This window comes from Armigeres subalbatus, chromosome 3, assembly GCF_024139115.2.
Source record: "Armigeres subalbatus isolate Guangzhou_Male chromosome 3, GZ_Asu_2, whole genome shotgun sequence".
In the NCBI taxonomy this organism is placed as follows: domain Eukaryota; kingdom Metazoa; phylum Arthropoda; class Insecta; order Diptera; family Culicidae; genus Armigeres; species Armigeres subalbatus.
In genome coordinates this window covers 318637868-318662494 of record NC_085141.1, presented here as the reverse complement: position 1 = coordinate 318662494, position 24627 = coordinate 318637868, and the positions used below count along the sequence as shown (strand labels likewise).

At 42.9% G+C, this 24627-nt stretch overlaps 1 protein-coding gene across 1 annotated transcript in view; it reads left to right on the top strand.

Moving 5' to 3' along the window:
* LOC134225415 (insulin-like growth factor-binding protein complex acid labile subunit) overlaps positions 1-24627 on the top strand; it is a 531242-nt gene that overhangs the window by 69492 nt on the left and 437123 nt on the right. The gene's annotated exons all lie outside the window — the stretch shown is intronic.

Below are 24627 nucleotides of genomic sequence, written 5' to 3'. Positions count from 1 at the left end.
CAGTTTGGCGTCCGCTGCCGGGACTTCTCTGCTCATAAAGCCGTCGCTTCTTCCGAGATTGGCCAGTGCGTCTGCATATTCGTTGCCGGGTATTCCTGCGTGGCCGGGTACCCAGAGGAGCGTGGTGTTGCGGTTGGCTACTGATTCGATCGCTTGGATCCATGGATGCTTGCTGGCTGGTGACGCCAAGGCTGTTGGGACACTAGCCGAGTCCGAAACGATGAGGATCGGCAGTGTGTGGGTATGGCCATGGCCTTGAAGATTGCGGCTGCTTCAGCTGAATAAGTCGTGCAACGGTCCGACAGTCGGTACGATTCATCAAGGGTGGAGGAGTAAATTCCGATGCCGACTCTGCCGGCAGCCTTGGAGCCGTCCGTGAATCGGATGTCGTGTTTCTGGTACCTTTCCCGGATGCAGTTTTTGAAGGTTTCCTGTGCTACAGCTGGGTTTGGGTTTCTTGAGAGGCGTTCTTTGAGCTTGAGGTCTACTTTGGGAGGGGGGGTTTGCCAGTGTCTCGGTCCCAGGCGTCGGAGGCCGGCGATCTTGGGGATGTTTTTACAGCAGAGGTTATGGAGAGCCGTGTTGGCGTTGTCGTTGAGGTGGTCGTGGTTTCGGCTTGCTTTTGTTCTCTCGGAGTGACCCTGCTGCAGAGGGCGGCGGTGGCTTGGAAACGGAAGGGTAGCACACCGGCCTCGGCGCAGGCCACATCCGCCGGGGTCGACGGGAGCAGTCCGGAGACTATCCGGATAGTCCTGTTATATGTTGGTCCTAGCAGGGCGTTGAGGTTGTCAAGGTTGAGGCTGCTCAGCTCGATGCCGTAGAGGAGTCGGCTGCAGATGATTGCATTCGCTACTCGGAGCCGCGTTGGGCGGTCGCTCCTAGATCTTCTTTTTGAAATGCTCTTTACGATGTTGATCCTGGATGCACATTCACCCCGTACTCGGTTGCAGTGGTCACTGAAATTGAGTTTCCTGTCCACTGTGACACCGAGGATCTTGCAGGTTTTCTTGGTAGGGATGAGGATTTTGTCGATTGCGATGGTTTGGGTTGGAGGTCGATGGTTGATGCTGCATATATGGGTTCGAGAACACTTACCCGCAGACAAAACGTAGCCGGCTGATTTGGCCCATTTGGCCACGTCGTTGACGGCCGCTTGTAGTTTCCGCCGCGTAGCCTTGGGGTGCTTTCTTGTAACCATCAGCAGGACGTCGTCGGCGTACACCAGGATGTATATCCCTTTCGGTAGTCGGTCGAAGACGCCTTCCATCGCAATGAGGAAGAGGGTGACGGCAATTACTGAGCCCTGGGGGACCCCGGTTTCTTCCTTGATGGCTCTTGATGTTTGGTTTCCTACCAGAACCCTAAAGGTTCGGTCTGATAGGAAATTTTTGATGAACTGCAACATGTTGCCGGTGATCCCCCACGACTTCAGTTTTTTTAGTACACTGGGTGTCCAGGTGCGGTTGTACGCCTTCGAGAGGTCCAACGATGCCATTTCGACGTGGTGCCCTTTCCTTCTTGCGTCGTCCAGTATTAGGCCCAGTGCGGCGAAGTAGGTGTTGGTACCCTTGCCTGGTCGGAACGCGTGTTGCCTGTTATACAGGTGGCCGCCTTTCTCCAGTAGCACGATGAGCCTTCGATTGGCCATTTTCTCCATTATCTTGGAGACTACGCTGGTGAGGGCGATGGGTCGGTAGTTGTCGACGTCGTTGGGAGAGCCGAAGCCTTTCGGAATGGGCACGAGGAAGTTGGACTTCCATTGTGTCGGGAGCGTTCCTTCTTGCCACTCCTTGTTGATGGAGCTGAGGAGGGTGGTTTTTCCGCCGACGGGCAGGAGCTTCAACATGGGGTAGCCCAGGTTGTCGGGGCCGGCTGATTTGCCCTTTCCTTCTGGAGGGCGTACTCCAGCTCAGCGAACGTGAAGGGCCTGTTGAATTCTTCTCCGCTGTCTGGTGGGATCTGGATCGCGCTGATTTCCGAGGATGGGTCTCGGTGTGTTTTCCGGAAGTGATCCGGGTACTCCAGGTACGATGCGTGTCTTCCGAATTCGTCAGCCAAGGCGTCCGCTACGGCGGAGGGTTCGCGTTGTACGGTGCCGTTGATCTTGAGGGAGATGCCTTTTGCTTTGCGCTTGCCTTGGAAGCAATTCACTCGACGCCAAAGCTCGGCGGAAGGTTGGTTACTGTTGATTCCGTCCAGAAAGTTTGTCCAGCTCTTCTCTTTTTCTTCCCTGATGGTTTGCCGGGACTCGTTGCGGGCGGCTTGGTAATCCGTACGGAGTTCTTCGAGGTCAGGGTGTCCTGCTTGCAGTCGGTCTTTCCCCCTTTTCAGCGCTTGGAGAGCTTTGCGTCTACGCTTGACGGCTTTCTTGGTGGTGTCGTTTCACCAGTGTACCGCCTTTCGTCATGGGTTGGGGCTCGATTTTGGTATGCAGCTTTCGGCCGCTCGGAGGATGACTTCGGATAGCTCTGTTGCTGATGTTGGTGGATTTGCTTCGGCCTCGACTACTCGTTGGTAGTCGTCCCAGTCGGCGCGATCGTATAACCACCTCGGTCTTCTGGAGATTTCTTCAGGTTTGCCGTTGAGCGCCAACATGATGGGCATGTGGTCGCTTCCTCGCGGGTCATCGTCCGAGGACCAGAGGAGCTTGCCTACAATAGCGCTCGACGCTAGCGATACGTCGATGGCTGACTCCGTTGTTCCACGCCGGAAAGTGGGTGAGCCATCATTGAGAACAGTTAGACCCGTATCCGAAGCAGCGCTGAAAACTAGTTTGCCGCGGGTGTTGTCGGAACGGCTACCCCAGGAGTGGTGGTAGCCGTTCACGTATCCGAGAATAAGCACCGGGACTGGTAGGCTTTCAAAGGTACCCACCAACTTGTTGCGTAAGTCCTTGTGTTTCCCATTCGGAATGTATAGGGATGCGATGGTTAGTGGAAATGGCCATTCGACTCTGACGGCTACCATCGGGATTCCAGCGTCGACGAGTATTTCTGTGGTGGAGATGTTTCTTAGCACGCCAACAGCAGCCGATTGGTAGGCGTTCTGGTTTACGTCCGCGAACCACTTATAGCGACCGCCGAGAGCGCGGTCCATGGCAGTCGGCGTGGTCCTGTGGATTTCCTGGAGTGCTATGGCCAGAGGTTCGGAATTGGCTACTAGTAGTTCCAGGTCGCAGATGTTGTTGAAAAACCCGTTTAGATTCCACTGCAGTGCCAGAGTGGTACGCGGAGGGCTGGTGTCGCGCTGGTGCGCTGCTCTGTACGGTGTTGTTCTGGTACGGGGCGTTGGTGGGTTGTTACCGGATGGAGAGGTCCGAGAAAACGTTGTGGGCGGCGTTGCTGGTCCGGAACCCGCAACCGGCAGAGATGGGGAGGGCGACGGGAAAAATGGGGTGATAGACCAGGTTTGTGGCGGGGGTGTGCTCCCCCCCAGAGCTCTTCCGGAGGCAGGTCCCTCGCTATGGTCGTCTGTGGTAGCCGTACTTACGTGGGAAGGACCGGGCAGGATGACGGCGTTGGGGCCATATCTTCTCCGATGGAGTTTGTCATAGAGAGAGGCAGACGTTGGTTCAACTCCGAGTGGAGGGAAGAAGGTTGCTTCGTCCGCAGTGGCGGCACTTTTACCTTGCGCTTGACTGATGGAAGGTGTATTGCATCCCACGTCGTCCGTCGGGGGATAGAACTTCGTCCCGAGAACGCCAACTGTTCTGCGCTTGACTCCATCGGTGTCCCTCGCAGATCTTGTCTTGTCCTGGCTAGCAGGGTCAGCGTCCGAGCGCCGGAGGTTGTCCGTCAGTTCCGGTAGGGGTGTAACTTCCGCACTGACGGGGCCCCGGCTACTCGGATGCTCAGCTGCGGTCATTATGTTGATGGTGGTGGGTGTTGGTGGTCGTGGAGTGACGATGGGTGGGCTTTCTTGTTCTTGGTCGGTGTTGGTCTCGACTTGGGTGTTGCTGGTTGAGACGAGTGGGATGCGTGGTGGGGAAAGGGAAAAAGTTTGAGTAACTAGTACTCGTCTGTGAGGCTCAGGTTGCTCCTTAATGTTGGAATTGACGTTAATTTGGTGGGGAGTGAAAAGGGTAGGAAAAGGATTATGTTATGGGTGGTGGATGGGCACAAAAAGGCAAACTGAGCCTATTAAACCTTTTATTTCACTTTTGGGATTGCACCACGCTTCGTCTTTGGGGCACCCATAGAAGAGTCGCTACTTACACATTGGTTTCGTTGTGCGCGGTCTCTCTTTGGCGTCGGATTCGGTGCGGTTTCCATGTCGTCGCTGCTGCTGAAGATGTCGTAAGCGTTCTCCTTGACCTTGCCCTGCTCTTTTGCTGTGCCTTGCTTGTCCGCCTGGTTACCTTCGTTCTTGGCATCCTCCTTCACCCTCCTTCTTAGCCACTCGATGATCTTGTCTTTCACCTCCAGGGATTCTTGCAGCTTGGTGATAGTTTCAGTCAGTTTGGCCACTTTACTCACCAGATCTTCGATTGTCCCGTTTTGTTGCATGGCTTCGATGTGGTTGGCTACCACCGTTTTTCGCTCTTGGTTGGCCTTTTGTAGCTGCTCCACCTTCCTCGGGCTTGGGGGTAAGAGATGTCACGGTCAATTTTTACGCGCTGAACCTCAACTTCCTTCAGGTAGAGTAGGCATTTTCTACTTGATGTTGGGTGGTTACAGTTTCGACAGAATTTACATGCTTGGGTGTCGGTGCAACGTTGGCGGGATTTTGTGAAGTTCTCGTCAATGGTCATTCCTTCGTTCACCGGGTGGTGCTTACCACAGTTGCCGCAGATCTCCACGGCGCTTGGACACCGCTACCCGGTATGGCCAAAGTCCCAACAGCGGAAAAACCTCATTGGGTTTGGGTAATAGGTTCTTGTTGGACATCTGGACCATCCAAAGTTGACGTGGCTGGGAACGACTGTGCCAGTAAACGTGAGAACGATCGCGGGTGTATTCTCCAGCTTACCCTCCGGTGTTCGTTTCTTGATTCGGTAAACCTCCTTGACCCCTTGGTCTTTGAGTTCCGACAGGAGATGCTCATCCGACAGCTCTATGGCGTCGACACATGACACCACGCACTTTGAAACATTTAGGAACGGGTGCTCAACTACAGAGACCGAGGTCCCGTCGCCAAGTTTGCTCATGGTCAGCAACTTTTGGAATTGCGCTTTGCTGCGTACATTGAGCGCGTACGTAGCTCCGCGGTTTTCTCTACTGGCTCCGTCTATGGTGCCGCCGAGGAAAGCCTCAACGGATTTGCGAATGAGGAAGGGGTTCGCAGGTAGAGGACCGTTGATGCCCTGCAGACGCATGACCTGCAGCGGACCGGATGTACCAGCTGGGTCCATGTAGCTTGGTAGTCTTCGACCGGTGTACTCGCCGTCGCGGCGATTGGATGCAGATTGGTTGCCATAATCGGGGCCTCCTGGGTCCCCTAGGCGATGGGAGTGGCCCGCGGCCAACTCTATTTCTCCCCCAAACGCGCCGCCAACCGGCACGGGCGGTTATTGTTATTTCCTGTGCGAGACGACTACTTTCGGGTTTGGTCGCAGGTAACAAAACGACCGTCACGCTTGCTTGTTCGAGCTAAACTGAAGTAAATATGCATTATTTTGTGATTCAATATTGAATGCTACCAATGCGTATGCCATTAATCTTTTATGTCCACTTTTCTAGGTGGTTGCTAATTTCGGTTGTCGGCAGCCAAACATGATCGTTTATCGGCACCCCATTTTCCAGGGAATTTAAGTTAATTACTTAAATTTAAAGGTAAAATGCACTCAAATGTAATTAATTTTTATTGTCATATTTTCTTATTTTCTATCTTCATATTTTCAGCCATAACGGCCTCAGTTCATATTTTTTCGTTTTGTAAGAATCCTACAACCGACCACCATTTTTTTTAAACGATATAAAATCAACACCTAATAAAATTATTATTAAAATTTTCTTATTAGATAAAACAATTTTTTCACCAGTTATTAGCTTATGTCTATAGGCTTCTATTGGTATGCAAATATCATCAACTTCCTTGCTTCGTAGAGGTCATCGTAGCTTCGTTGGTTGAAAGCACCAGTCTAGCGTACTGAGGGTCGTGGGTTCGAGTCCCATCGAAGGAAAGTGATTTCCTCCAACACATTTTTTAAATTAAAATCTTCCACATAATGTACATATTTACATTTGAGTTTTCGGAACATTGTAAGTTTATGTCCAAGTCAGTTGATCCAGTACACGAAAACTAGGCAATTACCTTTGATTTAACATCACTACTTTGTTCAATTGGGTGAAAGATATGAACAAAGACTCCTTAGCCGTGCGGTAAGACGCGCGGCTACAAAGCAAGACTAAGGGTGGCTAGGTTCGATTCCTGGAGCCGGTCTAGGCAATTTTCGACTTGGAAATTGTCTCGACTTTCCTGGGCATAAAAGTATCATCGTGCTAGCCTCATGATATACGAATGCAAAAATGGTAACCTGGCTTAGAAACCTCGCAGTTGATAACTGTGGAAGCGCTTAATGAACACTAAGCTGCGAGGCGGCTCTGTCCCCAGTGTGGGGATGCAATGCCAATAAGAAGAAGAAGATATGAACAAAGAGTCGAAAACCGACCACCTTTCCCTACTTAGTATACGAGAAAGGCAAAAAGGATGGAAAAATGAAAAAGTAAGTAAGTAAAAGAAAAAAATATTGAAAAATAAGAAGAAGAAAAACGAAGAAGAGAGAAAAAATAGGAAGTTCTTTGCGACCTTTTGTCCACCTCGACCTTTTGTTCCCTTCAACCATTTGTCCTTTTCGACCATATTTGTCCACTCGGGCTTTTGTCTTTCGACTTTTTGTCCCAAACCTGTTTAAGATGGAGGTTTTATTTAGCGTGTGGATTGCCATTCTTTTTGCTTTATTATCCGTTGACATTTAGGGTTTTTCATCTTTGAGTTCTTGCGGGTGCGTGTTAGAAACCTTAAGAACGCCTGCAGCACTGAAGGCTGAAGTATTGGACGAGCGTTCTTTGCTTGCAGGCTTAGGATCAAGAGTCGAGAGGTGTCGCTGTTCTTTTCTATCGTGATCTTTTTCTTTTTCATATCGAAAAGGTCCGTGAACTCCACATGTGCTGTTGCAGATGGCAAAGTTTTCTGACTTTGAGTAGGTTGTATTCCTTAGACACCTGGATTGGTGTAAATACCAGACCTTCTATAGTTGGACGAACTTTCTGGCTCATTATTTTGAGATTGTGCTAACTTAAGAACTGTTTCACATGCATAAAACGCGACGTGAGACTGGACACAACAAAAAAGGGACAAAATATCTTTTGTCGATTGGATTCGGGCTTGATGCTGCCCATCTACAAGACGTGGTCCAACTGTTTACGAAGAGGAACGATTACATTTTTGTGCTTAGCACAACTTACGTGTACTGCGAGAAGTACAAAAATGTTATCATTCCTGTGTGTATCCAGTTGGATCTAGAGCTGTGCGCCGCCGAGCCGCGCCGCGGCCGCCGACGATTTTTAAGAGCCGCCGCCGCCACCATTTTTGACCGGCGCGCCGCTGAATTTTTTTGACCGCGCCGCCGGTATGTTTTTGGCGCGCCGTTGAAATATTTTTAGTGACGTAGTTTTCGTTTTTTAAGGTTAATCCGACTCCCAAATTGGTAAAAGAAAATTTCCGTTCAAACCTAAACAAATTTGAAAAATTTTGGCTGCGCCGCTGAAAAGAATATGTAGTAAATGCATAGCCTTTTCTAACTCGAAATTCAAGGAACTAACGAGTAATGTCTTCCAATCCAGAACTCGTTTAAGCGTTTCAAGAAATTGCAGACGATTCATAGTGAGCAAATACAGACATTTGCATTTCTCTGTCAACCCAAACCCAAACGATTAAGAAAATCAAAATCATGTTCATGCTTTGATGTAAAAATAAGATTTTGCATATTTTGAATCATTTGAATCATGGCCTGGCCAAAGCTAATAAAAAGTGATCCATAATTTTTGTTATTCTGTCTGATTTATTGAAGTTACTGTTTCTGGTTGTAATTTATAATCACAAAAACATTCGCGTTCAATGTATTATTTGCATCCAGCAGAAGTAGAAGAAATAAACAACTTTTTTAATGTTGATGAGTGATATGTTCTCACAAGTATCTTGAAAAAAAAAACTTCCGTTATGTAGGAGTATTTTCTAAATATTCGTAAAAATTGGAAAACGATCCGTTGTGCTCATTATTTCACTTGCTAGATTGAAACTCAAAAAACGAAAAGATTCTGTATCATTATATTTAAAAAACGCAGGACACAAAGTCAGACAGAAACACCATTCTTGCATAATCAAACACAAACCCCTCCTACAATACAATTTTCGGGTTATGTTATCTTTTTAAAGGCATCTGATTATATCACTGATATTTTGAAGTAAGATGCCATCAGAGGATGCGATGAGGTGATCAGCATAGAATTTCAGGCAATAGTAAAACCACAATTGAATCATTTCATACACAAAAGAGCTAAAAATAATAGCGAACACATTTTACATAACTGGTGCCATTTTTAGGAAGGAAGAGAAATACTTTCTTCCAAAATTCTGGAGAATTGTCTTTCTGTAGCAAAATGCCAACCTCACTCCAGGTATTGTGAAAATTTGCTTCATCAAGAATCCTATAGACTTCCTTCTTCATTAATTCTGGGAAAATTCTAGAATAATGAAAATGACAGTTGTGTAATGCTTTCATATTGAGTGGTGTGCCCTTAAAAACGCAAGTGAATTTTGTTTTGGATTCCGAGATGCTCGCCTCAAGGAAGTCGGCAAAATTCTTTCTTCAGAAATTCTAGGAAACTCATATTTTAAAAATACAGAGTTATTCCTTCTCTAGGAATTATGAGGAATTTATTCCCAGGAATTTTGAGGATTAACCCCTTTAGAAATTATGGGTAGGTCTTCCTCCAAGAATTTTAGAAAACCTTGACTTTTTCGAATTTTGAGAAAACTCTTCCTTGGGAATTTTTGGAAATATCTGCTCCTGAATTCTGGGAAACTGATTTTCCAAGCATTCTGGGTTTTCCAAGCATTCTGGGTTCTTCCATCACTAGGAATACTGGGAAATTGTTTCCCAGGAGTTATGAGGACTTATTCTTCTTCTTATTGGCATTACATCCCCACACTGGGACAGAGCTGCCTCGCAGCTTAGTGTTCATTAAGCTCTTTCACAGTTATTAACTGCGAGGTTTCTAAGCCAGGTTACCATTTTTGCATTCGTATATCATGAGACTAGCACGATGATACTTTTATGCCCAGGGAAGTCGAGACAATTTCCAATCCGAAAATTGCCTAGACCGGCACCGGGAATCGAACCCAGCCACCCTCAGCATGGTGTTGCTTTGTAGCCGCGCGTCTTACCGCACGGCTAAGGAGGGCCCCTGTTATGAGGACTTACCACTGCAGGAATAATGAACAAAAAAAATCTAAAGAACTTCAGCATACCCTCTCCCCTCAACACAGGTTTTCCTTTTTCTCGAATTTTCAGGAAATTTCCAGATATTCTGTAGAAATTCGTCGTCACAAATTCTGGGCAGTCGTTATACAAGAATTGTAGTATAATCTTGCTTAAGTATTTTTTGGCGAATTTCTCCTTCTGAGACTCTGGGAAATTCCTCCTTCAAGAATTCCTCCCACAGAAATTTTGCAGAAATTCTCAGACATTCTTGGAAATTGGCCCTACAAAAGCTCAGGGCAAATCATCTCGCACGAATTTTTGAGAATCCTTCTTCCAGACTTTATCAGCTCAGATATGCTATAGATAATTCCTCTCTCTGACAACTCTGGAGATTTTTTCCCGCACAATTTTTGAGGAAATCTACTCCCGTGAATTATACCTGAGCAGCTCATATGTTACACAGATATCACAGTAACTTATACTCATTTATTTGGTTTTTGATATCTTATTGACCTAACTGTGGTCTTAATGAACTTATAAATTCTAAATAGATCACAAAGATCACAATAACAGATTTCATCAAGGGTTTCACTAACAATAATATAAGATTTAATATAATAAATAATACAGCACAATTTATACAGCCACACATAGTGAAATAGAGTGCGTTAATTTACTGCGCAAAGCGAAAACTAACGATGATTACAGTTAATTGGACTTGGCTTTCATACGTTATTTGAACGGTTAATAAACTCGCGAGATCAAATACCGTTTGGCCAAGTGGAACTACTAAGTGCCAACATTTTCCACTTATCTTTCAGAATGATCTTGAAAGAAACATAATCTAGGGTTTTGTCATATATATGCTTAGGAACTAATGTAAGGGTTTATCCACAAATAACATAACGCCAAAATTGATCACTTTCAACCGCCCATCTCTTTGTAATGCTTTTGGTAAGGAAAGGTTTGAAAATGTGTAGGCCGCAACGCTCAGACAGATACCCACCCACCCCCTAAAGCGTTATGTAATTGGGTTTTCTCCCAGATTTCACATTCACTCGAAGAAATCCTTTTCTAAGAGTTTTAGGGATTCCTTTGTCCAGAAGTTCTGAATATTTGATAATACATTTCCTAGAATTTCTGATTGGGGAACTCCTGTGAATTTCTTCTGCTCTTCTTTGTTGGCATTACATCCTAATTTGAAAATTGCTATATTGCAGCTTAGTGTTCATTAAGCACTTCCACAGTTATTAACTACGAGGTTTTTGAGCCGCTTCATCATTTCTGCATTCCTGTGTAATAAAACTAATATGATAATGCTCAAAGGCAGAGGGAAGTATCATAAAACCTACATCGTACCATGAAATGAATCCAGTCACTTTCAGCATGGCCTTGCTTTGTAGCCACCAGGCTAAGAAAGGCACAATTCAGAATTTTTGCTAGTATTTTTACTACGAATTACACTCCCTCCCGGAAGAACTATTGAAGAAATTCATAAAGAATTTCTGGAGAAATCACTGGAGAAAATTGTAAAGAAATTCCAGAATTTTTTTTCAAAGGAATCTTAGGAAAATCTGCTCATGGTATTTCTGAAGGAATTCCTGGAGAAATTTATAAAGAATTCTTGAAGAAGTTCCTGGAGGTGCTTTACTTAAATATTCTGGAAGTTTCAGAAGAATTCTTTGGAAGTTTCAAAGATTTTTCTCATGTAGGATCTCTGTGGAATTTTATGAGATTTCCAAAAGAGGCTTATTCTGAATCATGTCACCTCTATATAAATTAGAACGAACAGCAAAAGTTTTTGCACATTTTCTCGCTAGTATACAGTGTTAAAATTAGCAGCGTACTTTATATATTTTATGCTTTTATTGCACGAGAAATGCAGACATTTAAATTGCTTGAACTGTTTGAAGGAAAATTTTGAACCACGCCGATCGAGCCGCCGCCGCCGCCGCCGAAAACAACCGCGGCGTGACGCCGGCTAAGCCGCCGCCGCCGTTAGAAAAATGCAGTCACGCCGCCGCCGATTCAAAGTAGATCGGCGCACAGGTCTCTTGGATCATGTGCGACAAACCCAACAACTTAAATTGCTTAGGGGGATTCGTCACAATCTGTTACTTATCTGTTACTTATTAGTTGCCGTGACTGAATTTGATAGAACTTTACTGCTTGGGCAACCCTCAAATTAAAATTTTGAAACAGTTCAAAATTTTTCGATTTCGAAAATTTTCTCTCATATTATAACGCATTTTCCGCGCTACCTAGAAGCGCTTGACCCGGAACGTTATGACCCTGCTCCGGGTCCGGAGGAGAACGGAGGGTTCTATTTATTCATTCGGCTTATCGCGCAACAATCATATTAGCCTCCTCGAGCTTAGTAGTGCCTAGCGAAAATGCAATACCGCACGCACGGGGCCATTCGAGTGACATATCGCTATCGATGCGCGTGGTCTGGCCGATCGTCGACTGTGGCAGCACTACCACAGTGGAGGCGGAATTATTGGTTTGAATTTAACGAGTATTGACTGGCTTGGTAATGGGTATTTGACGCGATTTTGATAAATATTCCAACAAAGAGAGTATGCCCGTATGCAAACGGATAATTTCCGATGCAGTGATAAGCTGGTCTAATGGAGTTGCGATTGGGGCAGTCCATTCAAATAGCTTGAATGCGAGGATTATGGGTGATTAGTTCGGATTCTGGCATTAATGTCTGACCCAGCTTGCAGCTAAAAATACTTCTCGTTCAAGAATTTCCAAATTTTCAACTTTCCCAAAAACATCCATTAATCCCGTGTCCAACTTTCGTTCCCAAAAGCATAAATCACCAAACTTTCTTACCAACAGTGATGCAAATCAACCAGCACGGAAGAACGGCACGGTAGTGCCCAGATTTACGATTATGGGCCCCACTTCGTTCGGCGTTTTGACTTCATTACCTGAAAATAGAGGAGGAAAAAAGCGAAGAAGCATTAAATGATGTTGCAAATGTTTTATCTACAAACATTTTTCACTTTCTGTCTCCCTTTCCAATTTCTAAATGTATCTTAATTACCAGTTATTAACCCAAAACGATTCAATCGTTGGAGCCCCTGCCATGCCAGATCTAACATCTTCGCTGACAGTAGTGGCAGCAGAGCGGCATGGAGTAGCAAAACAACAGCGCAGCAGAGAGTGTGTAAAACGCTCCCGAAAAATGTAATTCAATCAAATTCGTAAACTCTAATGCAGCTGCCCGCGAGTGGAGGAAATTGCTTTCAAATTATTGCGTTTTTATGAGATGAACAGCTGTGATGTCTGGGCTGGGTTAGGAATTTTAAATGGAAATGAAAAAATAATTACATGTGAGAAGATTATTACGATGATGTCTGTTTTCATAACTTCATACTGTTTTAGTCGTTCATATTGGCACGCCGTGGTGTTAACATGTTGTATTGTGTTTCGATCCTTATTTTGGGGTGTTCAATTAGCTTTGCAATAAAATACCATCAATCGATCGAACAGCAAGTAGAACGTGAACAGAAAGCAATCTAACGTTGTTCAAACTTCACCAGTCACACTGCAACATAAATAATCCGCAAAGAATCTTCGCTTTTGAAACAATTTTGCGCCATGTTCACGGCACTTATTTGAACAGCCAGCAGCAGTGGCACACTTCACACTTCCCAGGTTTCAGCGACAAATAATGGCACACGTTTCCACCACGGCAAAACAAAGGAGAACAAACGCCAAGTGAACAGTCTACTGCAATGCACCTTCCTAGCTCGATAGTCAGTCCACGTTCATCGAGCTGCCGATTTTGTCTCGTTTACTATCGTCGTCGTCGTCTTCATCGCCGCCGTGCCAACTGCTGCTTTTGCTCACCAAAGCGCAAAAGTTTCCAAACTATTTCAAGATTTATGAAACATTCCTTCCAGCTCCCCGGATGGCACTTTTTCACCGTTGTTGGTTGCTCCCAACGGGGGGAAAACAGCTCCACGGAGGGTTCAAGTTCTTAACCCTTGGCATCTGGCCCCACAGGAATCGAGCATCGAACGCGATGCGACATTTTTGGTGCCGGTGTTCCACCTTACCTGGGCTTGGCTTCTTGGCTGATGGAAGCAGACGGCCCGAGGACGCCAATGATGATGGCTTCAGGCGAAGCAAAGTTGGCTAATCAGCGGTGGCAATCGGGTCATCGAGCCACACCGCCTATAGCTACGATGGCATCTTTGAAGATTAAAAGTTAGTTTTCACTGATATAGGGGTGATTTGTAGTTGTTATGTGAGCAGCGAGCTGCCGGTTGGTAGCCGTGGAAAAGCCTTTCATCTTTTTAATATGATGCGCTCACATACAGGGGCTGGATCGAGATTTAATAGAAAAGCAAGTTTCTGAAGAGGAATTTCTTGTTCACGTCGCATCGGTGGCACAATCTATGAGATCGGTTCAATAGGTGGGACGTGCTCACACGGAAGACGTGTGATGCAGGAGTGCCAACATATTGATGATAGTTTCGAGCTTAATGTGGTACTTTTGAATGAGTACAATAAAGGATGGGATAGGTCAAATTAAATTTTTCAACCGAACAAAATCGCATTTTTTTTTGTTTCTGAACTTTGCCAGCAGTGTTTTGAAATACTCAAATTCAAAACACTTGCACGACGAGTTTTCTGTGGATGTTCCAAAAATCGTTGCTTGGAAATTCCGAACAGTTTACCGAGGATATTTCCAAATGGACTTTTTGTGGGAAATTTGGAGAATTTTTAGCAGAAACTACGAAGTTTCGCAGATTTCCAGTGGTTCTTTTGCAGAATTACAAGGAAATATCAAAGAATTTTTCGTGGAGATTCCGAAGATGTTCGCGGCAAAGTTGTAAGGAATTTCCTGTGGCCGGATCACCGAATATAGCGAAAGGTGGTCTCGAGTTAAAAACGGCCTTGATTTCGCACAATATTGAGTAGCGGAATGAATTGCCACTCAATTACTTTCAAGGGGCGAAACTGTACGATCTTGTCTACGTCGGCTTGGTTCCGAAACATCCCAAATGAACGGTAAAGGTCGTTATTAGAACTATGTAGAGTTGTCACATTATCTGAATTCTTCTTCTTGATGGCATTACATCCCCACACTGGGACAGAGCCGCCTCGCAGCTTAGTGTTCATTAAGCACTTCCACAGTTATTAACTGCGAGGTTTCTAAGCCAAGTTACCATTTTTGCATTCGTATATCATGAGGCTAACACGATGATACTTTTATGCCCAGGGAAGTCGAGACAATTTCCAATCCGAAAATTGTCTAGACCGGCACCGGGAATCGAACCCAGCCACCCTCAGCATGGTCTTGCTTTGTAGCCGCGCGTCTTACCGCACGGCTAAGGAGGGCCCCCTGAATCTGAATTAATTTTCGGAACAATTTCCCTTCGGCTCACGAAGCGTTGTAAGGTGGCGAGAGTTGCATCAGTGGTTAGATCGGACACCTGTTCCAAGTGGCCTTCGTTGTCATACAAACGAAAAGATCGCCCATGAGTACACCTGCTGAATTCGATCGAAAGCATTTCACTCATGATTGAATCCTGGGATGGGACTCGCAAAGAGCAAAAAATGTAACTTCATCTGCTACCAGTCAACTGCTGTCACGAACTGCTTTTTGTGTGAAAGTATTGGCATCCAAAATAAAATATTCCGCATGATTTTTGTTTTACGAAGACTTTTTCACTTTAACGAGTATTCCAAATCATCCGGTTAGCTTATTATTAATCAGTTATAAACGTGTGTTTTGTTCCCGGTATAAAAATCCTTATGAAAATGAATTTACTAATTCGCGAATTGGATACACTTTTATTGTGCTCAGAAGAGTCCACCCGGGGCTTAGGTGAAACAGTCAAGGAAACAATTGAAACTCGATGGCCAACTGTGATGAAAAGAAGAACAAGTGTCAAAACAAGGAAAAAGTAGCAGCGTCTTTGCAAGTTTTGTCTCAGACCGATTCTATTCCATTTCGTCTAATGACATTCGGTCGGAAGGACATTACGTCAAATGGACATTTGGTCGAAGGGACATTTATTCGAAAATGATTTTTTAGTCCACTTGAAACGTAGGACATTTGGACGATTGACGTTCGGTCGAAGGAACACTACGTTGAATCGACATTTAGTCGAAATCAGCTTTTAGAATGGAGAATCTTCGTACATTTGGTCGAATGATGTTTGATCGAAAGGATATTTGGTCGAATGGACATTTGATCGAAAGCGGATTTTCGAATGTATAATCGTTGTACATTTAGTCGAATGACGTTTCGTCGAATGGATGTTTGAAAGAAAGTAACTGTAATGATTAATTGCGGTGCTTCAAAAAGTCACATAATTATTGCTCCAATATTGTCCAAAGTATGATAAATAATAGGAAAACGGTCAATATTACCGAAAGGATTTGACTTTGGTGAACCCCGCTAAACGACTAACTAATGAATTTATTCCACTTGGTCAAAAGATATATAGGCGAATGATGTTTCGTCAAAAGACACTTGGTCGGAAAGAAAAAACGTCGAATGAACATTAGGTCATATGACCATTTGGTCGGCAGGAGGAAGAACCCCACAACTTGACACAACTAGGTCCAATGGCGATTCTGGCTACCGACCAACCCATTCCAGGATTGAATTTTCTTGACCTAATTAGGTCCGATGGCGATTCCGGCCACTGACCGACCCACTCCAGGGTTGAATTTTGACCCAACTAGTCCAATGCCGATTCCGGCCATCGAACAATTCACTCCAAGACTGGATTTTCTTAACCCAACTAGGTCTAATGCCGATTCCACTCCAGGATTGGGTTTTCCTGACCCAACTAGGTCCAATGGCGATTCTGGCCACCAATTAACCCACTTCAAGATTGGATTTTCTCCACCTTCTCGATGTAAAAAGTGAGAAGTCCAAAGTGAGTAGTGAGACGTCTCACTACTCACTTCGCGCTCCTCTTTTTTACAGTGAGAAGTGAGAAATGAGGAAAGAGAAGTGAGACGTCTCACTTCTCACTCCTCATTTATCACTTCTCGCTGTAAAAAAATAGAAGCGCGAAGTGAGTAGTAAGACGTCTCACTACTCACTTTGCGCTTCTCACTTTTGACAGCGAGAAGTGATAAATGAGGAGTGAGAAGTGAGACGTCTCACTTTTGTTTCCTGATTTCTCACTTCTCACTGTAAAAAAGAGGAGCGTGAAGTGAATATTGAGACATCTGATTACTCACGTTTTAAAGCGAGAAGTGATAAATGAAGAGTGAAAAGTAAGGCGTCTCACTTTTCATTCCTCATTTCTCACTTCTCACTGCGAAAAGTGGGTAGTGAGACGTCTCACTACTCATTTCGCGCTTCTCCCTTTTTACATTTTTTACATTGAGAAGAGAAAAATGAAGAGTGACAAGCGAGACGTCTCTCTTCTCATTCCTAATTTCTCATTTTAAAATTGACCTATTCGGCCAAATGACCCTATCGGTCAAATGTCATTTTCGGCCAAATGACCCTTTCGGGCAAATGACCCTTTCGGCCAAATGACCCTTCTGCCCAAATTACACTTTCGGTTTAATGACCCTTTCGCCCTAATGACCCTTTCGGCCAAATGACCCTTTCGGCCAAACGACCCTTTCGGTCAAATGACCCTTTCGGCCAAACGACCCTTTCGGACAAACGACCTTTTCGGTCAAATGACCCTTTTGGGCCAAACGACCTTTTCGGCCAAACATCCCTTTCGGCCAAATGACCCTTTCGGCCTAATGATCTGTTCGGCCAAATCGTATATTCTGCCAAACAACTTTCGGCCTAGTGGCACTCGGCCAAATAGCTTGCTGCCAAATGACCCTTCCCCATACCGGCCACCGACCAACCCACTCTAGGATTGGATTTTCTTGACACAACTAGGCCCAATGGCGATTCCGCCCATCGACCAGCCCACTCCAGACTGTTCTGGAATACTTATCCTAAAGTGCATCAGAAAATATATGCAGAAACAAAATGTCCTAAACCGAAATGTATGTCCAAAACTATCCATGTGATCATGATACATAAATTAATCGAGTAAACGTAAACTATTTTAGGTTCTCCAAAACGTTTTGGAGCTTAGAACATATGATCTATCCGATCAACCAAGTCCTGAACAATGTATCCGTGCAACTCTGAACATCCCAGCAGGTTCATTGTGCCGATAGGATTACTCTCATTACTTTTACAAGCAACTACAGGGCCTCTATGCTTCTCCGAAACGTCCTGGAATTTAGAACATGTGATCTACCCGATCAACCGAGTCATGAAAGATTTATCCGATCAGAGCTAACATCCCTGCAGGTTTATTTAGTCGATAAGATTTCACTAATTACGTTTTCAAGCAACTACAGATGTGTGCTTCTGAATAGTGGAATTCTCTGAATAATGGCATGCGGTAGATTTAAAATTAGAACGGCTCACGGTGTAAAAAAATTGATTATTATCGAAGTTTCATGTACCTCTGATTTTTTTCACAGAAAGTTAGGCAAGGTCATTATAAATGAGGTACGGGGTGTTTTAAAATATTTCATCGGCGGTTTTTTGAAAAAAAAAGAATAATTACTTTTTTTTTGTTTTCTTTTCGAATATACCATACAAAAAGTCAATTTATAAACCAGCAATGGACCAATCATTGTAATTAATCCTCAAAATTGAAAATGTACGCATTTGTAGACATTTTTGAGTTTTAAACCTATCTTGAAATTGATCTTAATTTTTGAAAAATCTCAATTTCTGTAATTCAAGCCTTCCTGAACTATGTTTTATTATAATTTTTTATTTTTGCGTTATTTTGATTTTTTTTTGCAATTATTATCTTTTTCCAGCCCAAATATGGTTCGCTATCGCATGTTGCATTCACATTTCTTTCTTCCGACATTCGCACAATGAGACCAGCCCATTGTCAGTTTGCCATATTTTAAAGGGTTCATATTTTCCTCTAGATACAGTCTCTCATCATTTGTGGGAAACATACAATGTACAATAACTTTACCGAATTTACCGAATATTGTTCGCAGCACTTTTTGCTTGAAAACCCCAAAACCTTACTGGCCCGCTTCTTATAATTACCACGCTTAATGACCGAAATAGGCTATTGGATGAAGTTATACAGAGCAAATACCATTTCCGGTTGCATGTTAAGGAAGCTACACGGCGTGTGTATGGGGGACCTTTATGACAAAAAAATGAGCATCGCCAAAACTTTCACTACGTGAAAATATAGCTCTTAAGCTCTCATTTCGTGACTATTTGAAAAAAATCTACCAAGGGGTCTCGAACAACCTTTTTTTACTCCCTGAAAAAATCTTTGTAGTTGGAAGACCAACGATTATTATTTATCGCGTCCCATTTAAAATGAGATTCCTGGATTTTTTTATTCCAATAGTCGTATGTAAACTCAGGGGTACCGAAATTACCATGTTATAGTCTAAATTAATAGTTTGTTGGAGCTCAAGCGTCAAAGTGCATGACGAAGCCGAACTCGTTATTCCCTGCAAACAGCTAAGAAAGGCTTGGATGGAGATCATGTTCTGCATCGTCCTCTTATGCACATATACACCCAACTTTCCCAAATATATACCAAAATTGAAACTTTGGTGGTAAATTTGATGGTAAAAAAATGGTACCTTGGCTTAGAAACCTCGCAGTTAATAACTGTGGAAGTGCTGATTGAACACTCAACTGTGAGGCGGCAATGTCTTAGTGGGGAATGTAATGCCAAAACGAAGAAGGAGAAGTAATGTAGATACACATAATTCACTTTTTACACTTTTTTTTCTGTCGTATTTTTGATTGTGTAACTTCAATTTATCACTAAAAACTATCCATCATGCTGATAGAAATCTTTAATACCTCATTCAAATAGAAATCAGATTTCAATTGATATACGGTAAACAATGAGTCATGCTAAGTGCACAATAAAGGCAAAAATGGAAGTAAATATCTAGCTTTTAGTTTAAAATAAAATCTCTTCTGATTTCAACAAAAAGTGACGTGGGTATAAAAAAACTTAAAAATATGTACTGTATTGTGTCCTAGAGATCATATCGCTGCGATGCATAGTTGATGAGAACGAGTGATTCAATCACACAAGCCAATTCATTTTACTACAAATGTTGTGGCAAACATGCAACTTTCTATGATATTGCACCGCGTGAGCTTGGAGAAATACACATTTGAAACGAAATTCATTACCAATTTAAAAATTAGTCCACTTTTCATTGTGTTGTCACATTATTGCTATTCTGCTTTTGGTAATCACTTTCAATAACGTTCAATTATTTGGTCAAGCCGAATACCACCAACATAAAACGCAAACACAAAACCTGGACGATCAGAACCAGGGTAGTTTTAGAAGTTTTTGGAGAAGAGTTTGAATTTTTAGACACAAAAATCGTGCTGAAGGGATGACTCTAATAAAATCTAAATTGCCTAAGAGTTCAGAAAAGTTAACCAGTAAACGAAAATCATTCTTCTACCCTATGCATAAAATGCATTTTCGTCTAAAACAACACTTATTTTCATGACTCTTGGTACAACCACCAGACTTTGAAGTAATCGATGAGCTTTACTTTTATTCATCTATCTAGTGGAAAAAATCTAGCTCAACAATGATCAGAAGCGTAATTTAGAAAAGCTTTACTAATTATTAAGCCCCGTTAATATTTATAAAAACTCTTCAGAATAAAATGTATTCCTTACTTTCAAAACCAAAAATATCTTTATAAAACCATCCCACATAGAAATGCCAAGGAAATGTCCAACCTAAACATTTCCTAGACCGAACCGGAAATACAACTCAGTCACCTGCAGCATGGTCTTGGCATGCTTATCTCGGTAGGTTAAAATGGTTTGATAATATCATCTTGGAAATGTGATGAAAAATCATTAGGTTTTCAGAAATCGTTATGTCTTGAATGTCGGAATCCTGTCGTTTTTTGAGCTCAAACAATCAATTTTAAATTTCTCAATTATCTGGAATAATTTCTACGAATTTCGCTAATTTTCATTTAAATCCAAAAAGTATAAAATTGAAACTTAACAAACACTATTAAAAATATTAGTGGGTTCAACCCTTGCGAAGCCGTATGAACTTAATAATTTTGGCTCCGTCATGCTTTTCCATATTTGAGCCTTTTAAATTAGGTTCAAAATAAAAGAACATGAAGAATATTCATTCCTTGCATTTAATTCATGAAAAATAGTTAAAAAAATAAATGACGAGTCAACTCGTGAGGGACTCGTGACTGGCAGCTGGTATTAGATTAGAATGCAGGTTCCATTTGGAAAGGAAAAAAAAAGTTGTTCGGGACCCCCGGTAGATTTTTTTTAAAATACCCAGGAAATGAAAGATAAGAAGCTATATTTTCACGTAGTTGAAATTTTAGCCATGCTCATTTTTTTGTGATAATATTGTTCTACTGAACACGCCGTGAGCTATATTGTTGCTATACGCACAACTGTCTCACATTTGATTGACTCCATATTTGTGTGAATCATTCCTACTTTTATGAGCAGTAAGCTGGTAAGCTATAAAAACCGTTTTTGCACCCAAGTAATAATTATGGTTTTATAATGTTTTAAAATAAAGCGGTTTACTCTTCAGGATAGCACACCTGACCATTATACATAAGTACAACGATATACATGGTTACATGCAGAGACAGAGATAAGCTTACTGTTGTTTGTGCTAAGAAAGTAAAAGGGATGTGTTTGAAGATGTAGAAACAAAATATACCTTTGAAATGCTGACAAACACTAACAATGCTGTAAATACTGGCAATGACGTTTCCTATGAAGAATGTCTGCTTTAAATAGGATTACCTCTGGCGTACATAACCAGTTTTAGGTGTAAGTTAGGTCTCGTATAAAACAGGTGAAGAAAAAGAATTCAGATGGTAATGATATTCGCTTTTTATTATTCCTCAATTCTTCGGGTGGGCAATTACGGACATGAAATGTCAAAAGCAGTCTAGGATACTTTCAGATTTTTCTAGCGGAAAATATTGCGTACAATATTCAAGGAGATGCCAGAAAAAAGACATGTGGCTCATACGCAAAATCCATCCTCAAAGGAGAAAACATTCTGAATCTCATAAAATACGGCACACTTCGGCGGGCAGGTTTTTTAGTAAAAATATCAGAAGATAGCAAAGATTGCAAAAACAATATTCATCTAAAAACAGTATATATGCCAGAGGTAGATTATTGTTTCAGCAAAGATTTCAAAACACAAAAATTCACACTAAAAATACTTTATTAACGCTTGAACTTTAAAAATGTTTTTCAAAATTTGTGTGTCAAGATTAGGTTATCCATATAGATACGAGAATGGCAAAAGGCTACAAATATGTATATAATCAATTTTGAAGGGTAAACTACAAAAATTGATCCTTTGATAAACTCATCAATTGACTTTTTGTACGGTATATTAGAGAAGAAAACAATAAAAATCACTTTTTTCAAAAAATCGCCGATGAAATATTCTAAAACACCCCGTACATCATTTCATATGACCATGCCTAACTTTCTGTGAAAAAAAATTAGAGGTACATGAAACTTCGATAATAATCCATTTTTTTACACCGTGCGGCTCTTCAATAAGAAGGTGATACAGTGCTTGCGTCCAGTCAATTTATTTTCAACATCCTTCTGTCTCGTCTCGCAAGTGAACATAAAATTATTTCTGTTTATTATTATTTCGGGATAGTGCACCATTTGATAATGGTAAAATGCAGATTATATTCACTGATTTCTTTTAATTGTTCCCAAATCCTTCATCTGACAATTGCATAGTCATATGTTACCCCACCAAGACCACACCGCAGCAGATGCAGATCTGCTGCACCTGAAAGAAGTTGTATCACATCAGACTTCCCGTTTCACCCAGCCAGCCGAACAACAGCAGCAGCAGCAGCGCAACGGTAGAGATTTACGAGCGCAAGACTTTAATTGGGCTAATCCGGTGTGTCGCGCTTGTATTGACAAGATTTACGGGCACCACGCGTCCCTCCCCACGCTCGAACAATATTTCTCCGATTCGGGACCACTTTAGAGAAAAGATGACATCGCCCCGTGTCGCAGCGCCCCGTGCAAACCAAGCCAAACATTATTGCGCTGGGGCTAATTCAGTGATGCGTTGCTATTAAGCCTGGAAGAAGGCGACCTGCTGCGGTGAGGTGTCGAGCTAGCGGGCCACCTCGTGTGTATATTTGGCGGATTGTCACGTTTTAAACGTTTGAGCGCTGCTTATGTTGTTCAAATGGGAGGACACTGTGCGGGCATCCCGAAATGTTAGTGTTCCTAAATCACTTTTATTGCGATGTGGGCTATAATGGGTCAAATGTTCGACATTCACTCTGGAAGTTTGAATCCTAAATGCGGCCTATTTTGGACGGCTTAAAATTTATCGCTGGTGAGATTTCTGAGAGTTTGCCGATACTGTAGAACTTTTAATGATCTTTGGGGTACATTATCCAAAGTATTTTTCGAAAACGGCGTTCATGTTTTTGATAATTGCTAATCGACGCCAATCTGCTCCAAAAAATTTAATTCAAAACATGGTGGCAATATTTTAATAAGCGCAGCACGGATAGCTTATGAAGTGTCTAGTCTACCTTGTAGTGGGAAAATTTGCCGGTCATTTTTGCTTACTCTCCATTGATGAGTTTCTTTCCATCAAACTAATGAGGAAAGCAAATGAGATTATCTTACCATTCTACCAGCGGTTCGGAGCTGAGTGAAGCTGCTCCATCATATCGTTGCTTGGCGTCCAATATCTAACCAAGTATACTTCGAATCGAAACTCATGCGGATAGGAACAGACAGGCTGTACGGCAAAAACTTACCATCCCAACTTCTACCTTCGTCAATTGGCCATTTGTAAGCAGCGGAGCTGATTCCAGCAGAAAAAAAAACTCCAAACCAAATTAGAGTAAAAGTCTTTCACTTTGTACATATTTTGTATGTGCTCTGCCAGTGGCATGTGTTCGGAAAGCGCTAATTTCCTCTTCACAAGCTGCTTTCACGGTAAAAATCATATACGTGGGCATGTGCTCCCAGATTAGTACCGGATTATGAGGGCCGTTTCCACCGAGAAAGGAGATTAATGCGAGAACGGGCCGATGTAGGCGCTTTAATTTTTTGCTCGCTCTGGCAGAAAAAAAACTTTCGCGCCCCGCTAGATTTGATGTTAGTGAGCGGGAAGGGACGTGGTGAACTTGAATAAGGTAGTTATGATTAGACGGCCGGCTAGCTGGTGAAAAACCACTCTTGTATAGCTGGAGCGACCAATGCTGCTTAGAAACGAAGAACCAAAGAGTAAATGCAGCAAATTAAATGAAAGTTGTGGGCTTTGGTCATGGCTCGAACAACAAAGTGCAAAATCCACAAATTGGATACAAATTCAACGGATAACTTTTATCACTGGTTGTGCGATGGGTTGTTCATGTTCAAATCCATTTTGAGCCTTACACAGGCAGTATCGGTGCGTCTTTATGGTGAGCTAAATTTTTCAAAGCTTCGCATAGAAATGGTAATGGAATTCCTAATAAGTTTTCTCCGAACATTGGTAACTGCTTCCAATTGCATTGATAATGCAGCTAGATTGCATCCACTGTATTTCCAGAAACCTACTTAATACCCCAACTCTAAACAAAGTAAATCGAGTTTCTACTTTTCATGAGATTATTTGCAACCGGCAAACACAGAAGCACCAACAACGCAGAAGCTTTCCGATACCGAAGCTCCTTTCTAATTTCAAATCCAATCTCAGGTAAGAAAACAACACATCCTCCTTCCTGGCAGGATATCGGGAAACACAAAGTTGGTCCCCCACACGCATCCCCTCCCGCATTCGATAATGGTTTGCAATCGACTGACTTGAACCAGCAATCAGGCAGGATCAACGACGTCGGAGAAGCAGGCCGCCCTCTGCTGTGTAACCTGGCGCACGATTCGTTTTCCAAATACAAAGAGAGCTCTTCCCATCGTCAACGAGTGTGTGTCTGTAAGTTCGTGTGCACCTGCTTGCTTACTAACTGGGCTGGGCTGCTCCTTGAGGAGGTTTCTGCTGCGTATGAACGGAGCTCCAAGCGGAAGAGAGAAAACTCATTACGAGCGCTACGGTAAACATTCGATACAATTTCTCTATTCGTAGTATTTCGCCAATCGACTTTCCGAACGATCGGCT